Source organism: Phocoena sinus, chromosome 2 (assembly GCF_008692025.1).
Source record: "Phocoena sinus isolate mPhoSin1 chromosome 2, mPhoSin1.pri, whole genome shotgun sequence".
Lineage (NCBI taxonomy): Eukaryota > Metazoa > Chordata > Mammalia > Artiodactyla > Phocoenidae > Phocoena > Phocoena sinus.
Window position 1 is genome coordinate 149,878,476 of NC_045764.1, and position 9,538 is coordinate 149,888,013.

Sequence of the window (9,538 nt, forward strand, 5' to 3'; positions counted from 1 at the left end):
GGAGTGCTAGGAGGGGGTCTCTCCTCTTACCTTCTTCAACACCTACCTGACCCCCACCTTTGGACTATGCCAAGTGGTAATTCTGGGAAATTGGGCTGGGCTGGAAGACATCCCTGGCCACTTGGGAGTGGGTGACCTTCTCCCCAGGATGACTGACTGGAAACGTGAGGAGATGCTGGATGGGATGGGGTTTCCCCAGAGAGGCGTCCTAAGCCTGAGGTCTGATGGGCAAGTGTTGAGGGAAGGTGGTCACAGGTGAAGGAGCTGGGGTGGCCCGTTGCTGCAAGCTACCTTAGCACATGGGGAAGGGGCTGGATTCCCAGAATAACACACAGTTCTGGGTTAGCAAATAGCACCATTATACAAGGTTGTTGTAAGGATTAAAAGGAAATATAACATTTGTGAGTGTCTACCATGTACCAGGCACTGTGGCAAGGGTTTTACGTACATTCTCTCACTTAATCCTCACACCTCCATAATGTGGATTCTTTAATTATCCCCATTTTACAAAACAGGAAACTCAGGCTCCCAGAGGTCAAGTAAATGCCAGGGTCTGATCCCAGCCATGTGACTCCAGAACTGTGCTTTTAGCCACTGAACCATAATAGCTCATATCAGGTGCTATACTAGCCACTTATGATAAAATGGTCAAGGTGTGAGCTTTGGTGCCAGATGGCTGGCCAGGTAGTATACGGGTTTGTCCACAATTCTTCCCTCCCTCTATACCCTTGTCGTGCCTTCCCTTGTGGGGGGAGTTTATTGCCCCACTTCATTGCCTTTGGTCTTTGCTATGTGACTAGCTTCAGCCGATGGGATATGAGCAGGTATGACCCAAGCAGAGGCTTTAAATGGGTTTGTGTGCTTTGGCTGCCTCTGCTAGAAGAGCATGCCTTCGGTAGCCACAGTCCCAGAATGAGAGGTATGAGGCAGACCCAGAAGCAACCCACAGGTCACACCCAAGCCTAGCTGCGCATGGACCCTGGGACCCAGAGCGAGAGATAAACCGCCTGAGATGTGGACATTGTTGTTACACCTTACTTGTAGAAGCCATGGAGTTGCCCTGCTCAGACACAGTTCAGGAGAGAACTAGCTGTTCAGGTGCGAGAGTGCAGTTAGCAGACAGCCTCCAGCTGCAGCCTCTTCCAGATCCACAGCAGTGCTCTTTGATTTTTTCCCAGCTTTACTGAGATATAATTGACAGATAACATTGTGTAAGTTTAAGGTGTATAGCATGTTGATTTGATACATTTATAATCTGCAAAATGATTCCCACCATAGTATTAGTTATCACCTCCATCCCATCACATAGTTATCATTTCTTTTTTGTGATGAGAATATTTGAGATCTACTCTCTTGGTAACATTCAAGTATATGATCCAGAATTACTAGTTATAATCACTCACCCCAGTGTTTGAGTGACTGGGCATGGTGAGGGTCCTAGGGCCTGGCCATTTCTGCCCAACTCAAGGCTTCTTTAGAGGGCAGCCTTTGCTCCAGAGCTCCCCATTATATTGGCTGAGACTTTGTCAGAGCTGCATTGTGGTTTGAGGCTCTCCCTGTCCCATCCTGCTCCCCCTCCCCTTTACCTTTCACAGGGTTACCCCCACTCCCACCCCCAATAAACCACTTGCATTCCTAACCCTGTCTCATTATCTGCTTTCTTGAGTACTTGAACTGACACAGCCTTATCGCCACAAGACCTAACCATGCAATTCACTAGCTGCCTGCCTGTAACCGCACGATGAATCAGTTTCCTCATCTGTAAAGAGAAGATAACAGAAACACCCATCTCATAGGTTTTTTGTGGGTGTTGAGTAAGATAATCCATGTACAGTGCTGAGCACTCGATAAATGTTCACTGAGATTGCCAGAGGTAGTTGTAGCTCTCAATAAATAAACGCTAGCTACATATGAATGATATATGATAAAATATCAAGTCAACATATATCTAGGGCGGATCTTAAAAGACTGAAGTGTGAGAAGGGTGGGCAGATGAGTTGCAATTGTGGACAAGTATAAAGCAGAAAAAAATGACGAAAGCTTTCAAATGAGATGGTCGATATATTCTGAGCCATCATGTGTAACCAGAAAAAAGATTTCCAGACTTCTATATGATCTTTCACCTTCTAAATACTTTCATGCTTATTTTCCTCCAAGAAAGCCAGGAATGGCATCACCATCTCCATTTTACGGGTAAAGGGACTGAGGCACAGAGAGGCTAAAAGACTAACCCCACAGCACACAAGTAAGTGTTGGAGGCAGAAGTGAAACCATGTTTGTAACTCTCCGTGCGCAGAGAATATCGGGCATCATGGAAAAGCACCAAAACAAAAAACTTAGGGGCTTCTCTGCAGCAAAGTACCTAGACCACTACAAAAGCTATTCTAGGGGACACTGGAGAAGTTCTCTAGATAGCACAGAAGAGAAGAGAATCAAGTGAGCAACAAAGTCTGTGAGGTTGGAGAGGAGAGACAGATCCAAGAGAGATTTCTAGCTGTCAGGACTTGGGGATAAGCCAGATCTCTGCTGTGATGGCAAGTCCTTCAATTTTCTCCCAGGTCAAAGCATTTGATTTCAAATCCTTCTCCAAGGTATCAGTGAAGTGTCACTTATGGCCTCTAGTAACAGAGACCGGACACCAGTGGTTTAGACACTGGTGGGGGAAAAAAAAAAGGAAATTTCTTTCTCTCTGTATAAAAAAGCTCTTTGGGGGCAGTCCAGGGCTGATATGGTGGCTCCTGGGTCTTCAGGCACCCAGACTCCTAATCTTCAGTCCACTTTCCTAATGTTGGCTTCCATCCTCAAGGTCACCTCATAGCCCAAAACAACTGCTGAAGCACTAGCCATCATGTCTGTGCTCCAGACAGGAAGCTGGAAGAAAGGCAGAAAGAGCAAAAAGGGTGTGTGCTAAATGTCTTAAGATTTCTGCTCATATTTCATTGGTTACAACTTTATCAAATGGACACTTTTAGCTGAAAGGGAGGCTGGGAAATGTAATCTTTTATCTATGGACATCACCACTCTGAATAAAATTAGAGTTCTGATACTAAGGCAGAGGAGAGAATAGAAATTGGGTAGGCAACCACCAGTCTCAGCATGCCCATAAACATAGATTTTATTAAGACATCTCTCTCCAAAACCCTTCTCTTTATTACCCCGTATTATTCATAGCTCAATGGCCCAAATTAGATTTTTAAGGGAAATTAAGGTTCCCAGGTTAAATTGTGTTGGGGAGTAGTGTTAGGTACTATACCCACAACTTTAAAATTTTGGTTTCAGGGTTATGGACAACTTTGTCTAATTTGACCCAAAAAGGAATTTACTAGAACAATACTGAGTAACTCAAAGATTCTCCAGGAGGTTGGGAAACTAGAATCAATGCCCAAAAGCTTGTCACGGTACTGGTCTGATGAAGAAGCCACTGCAGTTACTGTCCCCTTTACTGGATCCTAAATGCTGGATCTCCCACTGCTGCCACCACTAACCCTGAGCAAGGAATTCTGCTGCTAATCTGTCACTCTGCAAGTTGGGCTTTGCTGCAACCACACTGCCACCAGAGGAGGTTCTCCCAACAACTTCTGCTTCTTTGTGTCCTTGGCTCCCCATTCAAAGTCCAGGGTGGCTGCTTCTGATTGGTGGAGCCCAGGTCACATGCCATGTTCTAGCTGCAAGAGAAGCTGGGAAAGCAAGTGTCTGGCATTTCCAGTTTTGTTGCAGCATTGGGGCTCAGTCTTCCAAAGAGTCTTGGGACTCATAAGTTGGGAAATTCTCAACCTGATTCTCAAATAGGAATCAGGTTCAGATGACGGACAGCCCACAGAATAATAAATGACTATCATAGGACTTTGTAGATGTTCTTTCATGTAAACCGCACAACAACTCATTTTATGCCTGATAAAGCTGAAGCTCAGAGAAGTGAAGTGACTTGCCTAAGGTCATGCAACTAGTAAGGACAAAGCTGCCCACCCCAGAGGGCCAATAAGTAAGGAATCAGGAAATTTGTGGGATCAGACCCTGGTGGTGCCTCTTTCCTTCCCCAACTGGATGCAGCATTGCCATGGTTCCCTTGTTCCCACCTGCCTCCTGGGTCTCTGGTAAAGCCACCCTCTAGGACATAGGCCCATCACCTCCCTTCTGTGATCCTCCTCCAGGCCCCCTGACTTTCTTGCCATTTACAGTAGCTTAATATTAATGGCTTCTGCAGGCAGCTCTACTGACCACCGGGACCTGCCTGGATCTGAGCCTCCTTCCTGATTCTGATAAATAGATGGAGGCCGAACTTCTGAGCACAGGGAGATACCCTTGAGCCAGATCAGGATCCCATGGGAAAAGCTCTGAGCCTGATGAGAGGGCTGCTGGGACTCTAAGGATAACAGAAGCAGCCATCAGAGAGACTTCTGGGCTCCAAGATCTCTGAGCTTTAAAAATTGTACTCTGCCTTAGGGATAGCGCTAGCTGCTTTCAATTTTTTTTTTTTTTTTTGGAGTAATCCCCAGTCCATCCTCTTCTCTCCCTCCCCACTGCCACCTTCAACTCCTAAATCAACCAATGCTGTCTCTGGCCTGGATCACACAGTCCACCTCCCTCTTTGTTTCACAACTGCCGGCAGCTTCCCTTCACCCTGGGGATAACATCCAGTGTCCCACGAGGCCCTGCAGGCTTGGACCCCTGAAGACTGGTCTCCCCTTAAAGGCTCACCTGACCGTCAGCTCTACCCTCTAGCCTCCCTTAACTCCTCGCTGTTCTTCAGAAGTGCCTAGCTGGTCCTTCTCCAGAACATGGACACCTGCTGTCTCCCCAACCCTGTCACCTGCCCCAGCCCCCCACATGGCTGGCCTCTCACCACTCAGGTCCCTGCCCAAATGTTGACTACCCAGAAACCCCTTCCTGTCCTGCATCAAAAAGAGGTCCCTCCTGCTGTCAGTCTAAAACCCCTCACCCTGCTGTGTTTTTCCTTAGCACTTTGGATTCTTAAATTATCCTGTTTGTTTACTTACTTGCCTCTTTGTTAACTGTCTCTCAAACTAGAATCTAAATTCCATGAAAGCAGGAGGCTTTGCTTTCTTTTACCCCACAGTATTCCCATTAAGAGTATCTGGCATACAGTAGGTGCTCAGTAAATACTTGCTGAAGGTTCTTGACTAAATTATCTTGCAACATTCCTGTGGGACAAAACAAAACAAACATCCTCTCAGGGCATCAGGGATGTGGTCACTGTGTTACTGGCTCTGGATTCAAAGTGCAGGGTGGCTGCTTCTGATTGGTGAAGCCCAGGTCACATGGCCATGTTCTAGCTGCAAGGGAGGCTGGGAAAGCACGTGTCTGGCCTCTCTAGTTTCATTGCAGAATTGGGGCTCTGAGACCCATCACTTGAGACTGCAGGGAGACTGGACACAGCCCAGAGGCATGCAGCAAGCTGGTAGTGGAGCAAGTCCTCTAAGCCTTGCTGTTCTCCATTGTTCCACACTGCCCATAGGTGAACACTAGGGAAGAGACAAGGGCGATACATGTGGGATGTTTTTCTTTTCCCTTGAGTGGCTAAGGAATGGTTACTGCTGAGGGAGGGAGGAGACAGGGAGTTGTGGGCACCTGAAACCTGGTGGGTGGCGTTCTGCTGGGATACGAGCCTGAGCTGCAGATGGCACCTGGAACACCTACCTGGTGACAAGGTTTACAAGACTGGCTTGAAGGCAGTGCCAAGAGTCTATTCCTTCCTTCCCAATCCCTGGGCCCCTCCAAGAAAAGTCCAAAGGGTATAGATTATTCCTTGGAGAACTGGGAGAAGGAAACCAGCGCAGATGTTTGAGGTAAGGTGCTCTTCGTAGACTGAGGTTCTGGGGATTCACCAGCCTTGACCTCAGTAGCCCTTCTCGACCCTTTCTGGTGTCCCTTCCTTTTCTCTCTGCCATTCTCGGCAGGGCAGGATGGTAGCTCAAGCATTGCTGGGGCATCACTTGCCTGCCTATACCCAAGCTCCCTTCCTCTGTTTGAGGCTCTGGTTCCATCTTCAGGAAAACAAGAATGTGGTGGATTTGGACTCTGGTTGGCTCTTGGCAGCTGCATGTTCCTGGGGAGGTCACCTAGCCTCTCTGAGGTTGCTTCTTTTTTTTTTTTTTGCGGTACCCGAGCCTCTCACTGTTGTGGCCTCTCCCGTTGAGGAGCACAGGCTCCGGACGCGCAGGCTCAGCGGCCATGGCTCACGGGCCCAGCCGCTCCGCGGCATGTGGGATCTTCCCGGACCGGGGCACGAACCCATGTTCCCTGCATCGGCAGGCGGACTCTCAACCACTGCACCACCAGGGAAGCCCTGAGGTTGCTTCTTCATTTGAAAAATGATATACATCTTTCAGGATAGTTGGGAGGATTTGTTGAGACAGTGTGAAAAAGTTCAGAACTTAATAAATGTTCATTGTGTATAACTTAAATGTGAATCAAAATCACTCCTGTTTTTCTCGTAGCATCAGCTACTTACTGAACAGGGGAGATGGGCTATCTGGCCCAGTGTCTGATGAGAGGAGAATGAGAGAGCTGGAGCTCAGGGACTCTGCCAGGACAACTGTCCAGCACAACAAGACAAGGTGTACTCTCAAGGGGTAAGCCCAAAATACACAAGAGCATTAAAAAAAGTGAAACACATTCGTGGGTGACAGATTCATAATGGGATTATTGATTCAAACACAGATCCTTTCTCTTCCTTGCATTTTCCACCCTCCTCCCTCCAAAAATTGTTGCTGACGGCTGGGAGGCGACTCAGGGAAGAAGCTAGCAAGAGACAATGACTTGGCTGCAACTGGTGCTAAAAATGACCAGCATCACAGCAAAGGAAGGAGATGGCATCGTCCCTCATCCCTAATCTCCCTCCCTGAGCCTTAGTATCTTATTTGTAACAAGGGGGAAAGAACTTGAGAAGCTGAGTGGATTAAATGCCATAAGGGGTCTGACACCCATTAATAATAGTAGTAAGAATCGTGATGTCTGGAGTCCCCAGGGCCAGACACCACGTTAAATGCTTTAAAAACAGCAGCTCCTTCGATCGCTGGCCCAAACTCCATGAAGGCCGGGACTAGGTCTGTCTTGCTCCCCGCCATATTGTCAGTCCCAAGTATAGTATCCTCCTGCATGTTGATGATAATAACCAACACTCCCAGGAACCTTATTTTGTAGTCTTATTTTGTATACTCACAGTATAGCCTTATTCACCCTTTTCAGCACTGTACATTTCTAATCTTCATGACAGTTCTAAGGGGTAGGTACTACCATTATCCCTATTTTATGGATGAGGAAACTGAGGCACAGAAGGAAAAGAGAAGCTGGGTAACTTTCCCAAGGTCACCAAGCAAGTGATAGAGCTGGAGTCTGAACCTAGAAAATCTGTCTCTAGAGCCCATGCCCTTGCCCCCTGTGCTAACTCAGGGGGTCAGTGAATGCTCACAAGTCCAGTGTCAGGCTGTTTTGTAGATAAAGCAATAGAAGCTAAGAGGGAAGTTAAATGATTGGCTCTAAGCCACAGAGCGATTAGGCGACAGACCCAGGATATGGGTCCAAGGTGACCAAGCTAAATGCCTCTGAAAGGGTACAGTTTACTCTCCCAGGCCAAGCCCTGGGGGCCAGCCTTTCCCTGTAGCCCCAGCCCTGCCCCCCGCGACCCCAAATCCACAAATGTCCTCAGTTTTGGTCTGACCTCAGCTAGGCAGCTCAGAGAGAGCCCTCCAGGAGTCCATTTCCAAGGGTGGGACTGGCTGCAGGCTGACGCTGGGCCCTCGCTTCATCTGTAGCCTCTGGCGAGGGTGCCTCTCAGAGGGCCTGGGGTTGTCCCCATTCCCAGCCTCCTAGGGCAGGGTGGAGACTGTCTCGCTGGGAGTGGGAAATGGCAGCTTCACATACAGTGTTTGCTCAAGAGATTTTTCATCCTCCTCTCCCGGCAAGAGCTGGGTTTCCATCACTCACATGCTTGCTTTCCATCACTCACTTCCTTGCCCATAGGCTGGCATCTGGCTCATGGTGGATGTCCCATGATAAGTCAGGGATATGACAGCTGCCATTAACAAAACTTCCCCATTCAACTTCCCAGGGTAGGTTGGCATGGAGAGGAGTCCGAGAGAGGGATGGAATCAAAAGAAAACAGCTTTTGACACTAGACTCATTTGAGGTTGAGTCTGGCCTCTCTGCTGCTTACAAGCTAGGTAGCTTGGGACAAGTCACCTAACCTCCCTAGGAACTTAAGTTTCCATATTCATAAAATGGTGATAGAAATTCTTATCTGGAAGGCAAAGCCACTGCTTTGCACAACTCTAGGGGTCATCATTCACATGGTTGTCTGTGTGAGTGGCGACACATGGAACCCAACTCCATAGAATAAAGGTGAAAGATGACCTGAGATTGCATATCCCTGAGTCTGTACCTTGCAAGTAAGAATAGGTATGTGAACTTCCGAATGTGGAACCAAGATACTAACAGGGTCCTTGTGAAGACCTGATATTATGCTATGTAAGGGGGCTGGGGAGCGTGGATGCACAGTAGGCAAGGAGGCGGCCCTTGGAGTGAACAGTGCCCCTCTCCCGGACACCTGCCGCACTAAGGGATGTACCTGCCTAGTTCTGGATCTTGTGTGGACCAGCCCAGAGCAGATGAAGACCCACCTCACAACAGCCCTTAAGGCAAGGCCTCAGCTTCCATGTCCTATAGGGTTTCTTCTTACTTCTCAGTTTGGCCTCACGGCAACCACAGAGGGCACTAGATATCCTGGCAGTGGGCTGGGAGAGTTAGGGGGTTTCAATCTATTTGGGGGGTTGCAGTTGACTGGCCCAGAAATTCTGAATGGAATTTCTCTCCAGCCTTGCTTTCCAGTCTCTGCCTGAAACAACTCACCCTGCCTTTATTTCCCCTCAGAGGGTGCCTTCAAGTCAAGACAGCTTTATTAAAAACCTACCACTGTATGCTATGCTAGGCACAGTGGAGAGGAAGGTGCCAAGGTAGATAGACAGTCCTTAGTCCCACAAAGCTCACAGAAGAATTAGCTGAGGAGGTGGAGAGCAGGGACTCCGGGGTCCATGGTGCACGTACGTGTGTGTGTGTGTGTGTGTGTGTGTGTGTGTGTGTGTGTGTGTATAGAATCACCTTCACTTAACACTTGGACCCAAGGGAGCCATCCTCCCTGAAAGCAAGGAACCAGTAGCTCCACTGCCCACCTTTGGAATTCAAGCTTTTCTTGTTTCTCCAGGTGAGGGTCCTGCCTGCCTAGAGCAGTTCCCTGCAGCCTCTCACCACTTTTCAACTGGCCCAGCTGGCTGCACTTCTGCAGTTTCTGACACAGGAGTTAGTCAAGGGATCCCCATCGAATGGGCACAGAAGCTCACCTTTTAATTGCCTCTCACACCCTCCCTTCTCCCTCCTCCTTCCCTCCACTTCAACAATGCCATCCGCTTCATTTGTCTGTTCAGTGAACTCTGAGGTATAGCAGACCCCCTGACTTGTCTATCTGATTTACTGGGAACCCCTAGCTCCTTGCTCAGAGCTAGTAAGGGCTCAATACATATTA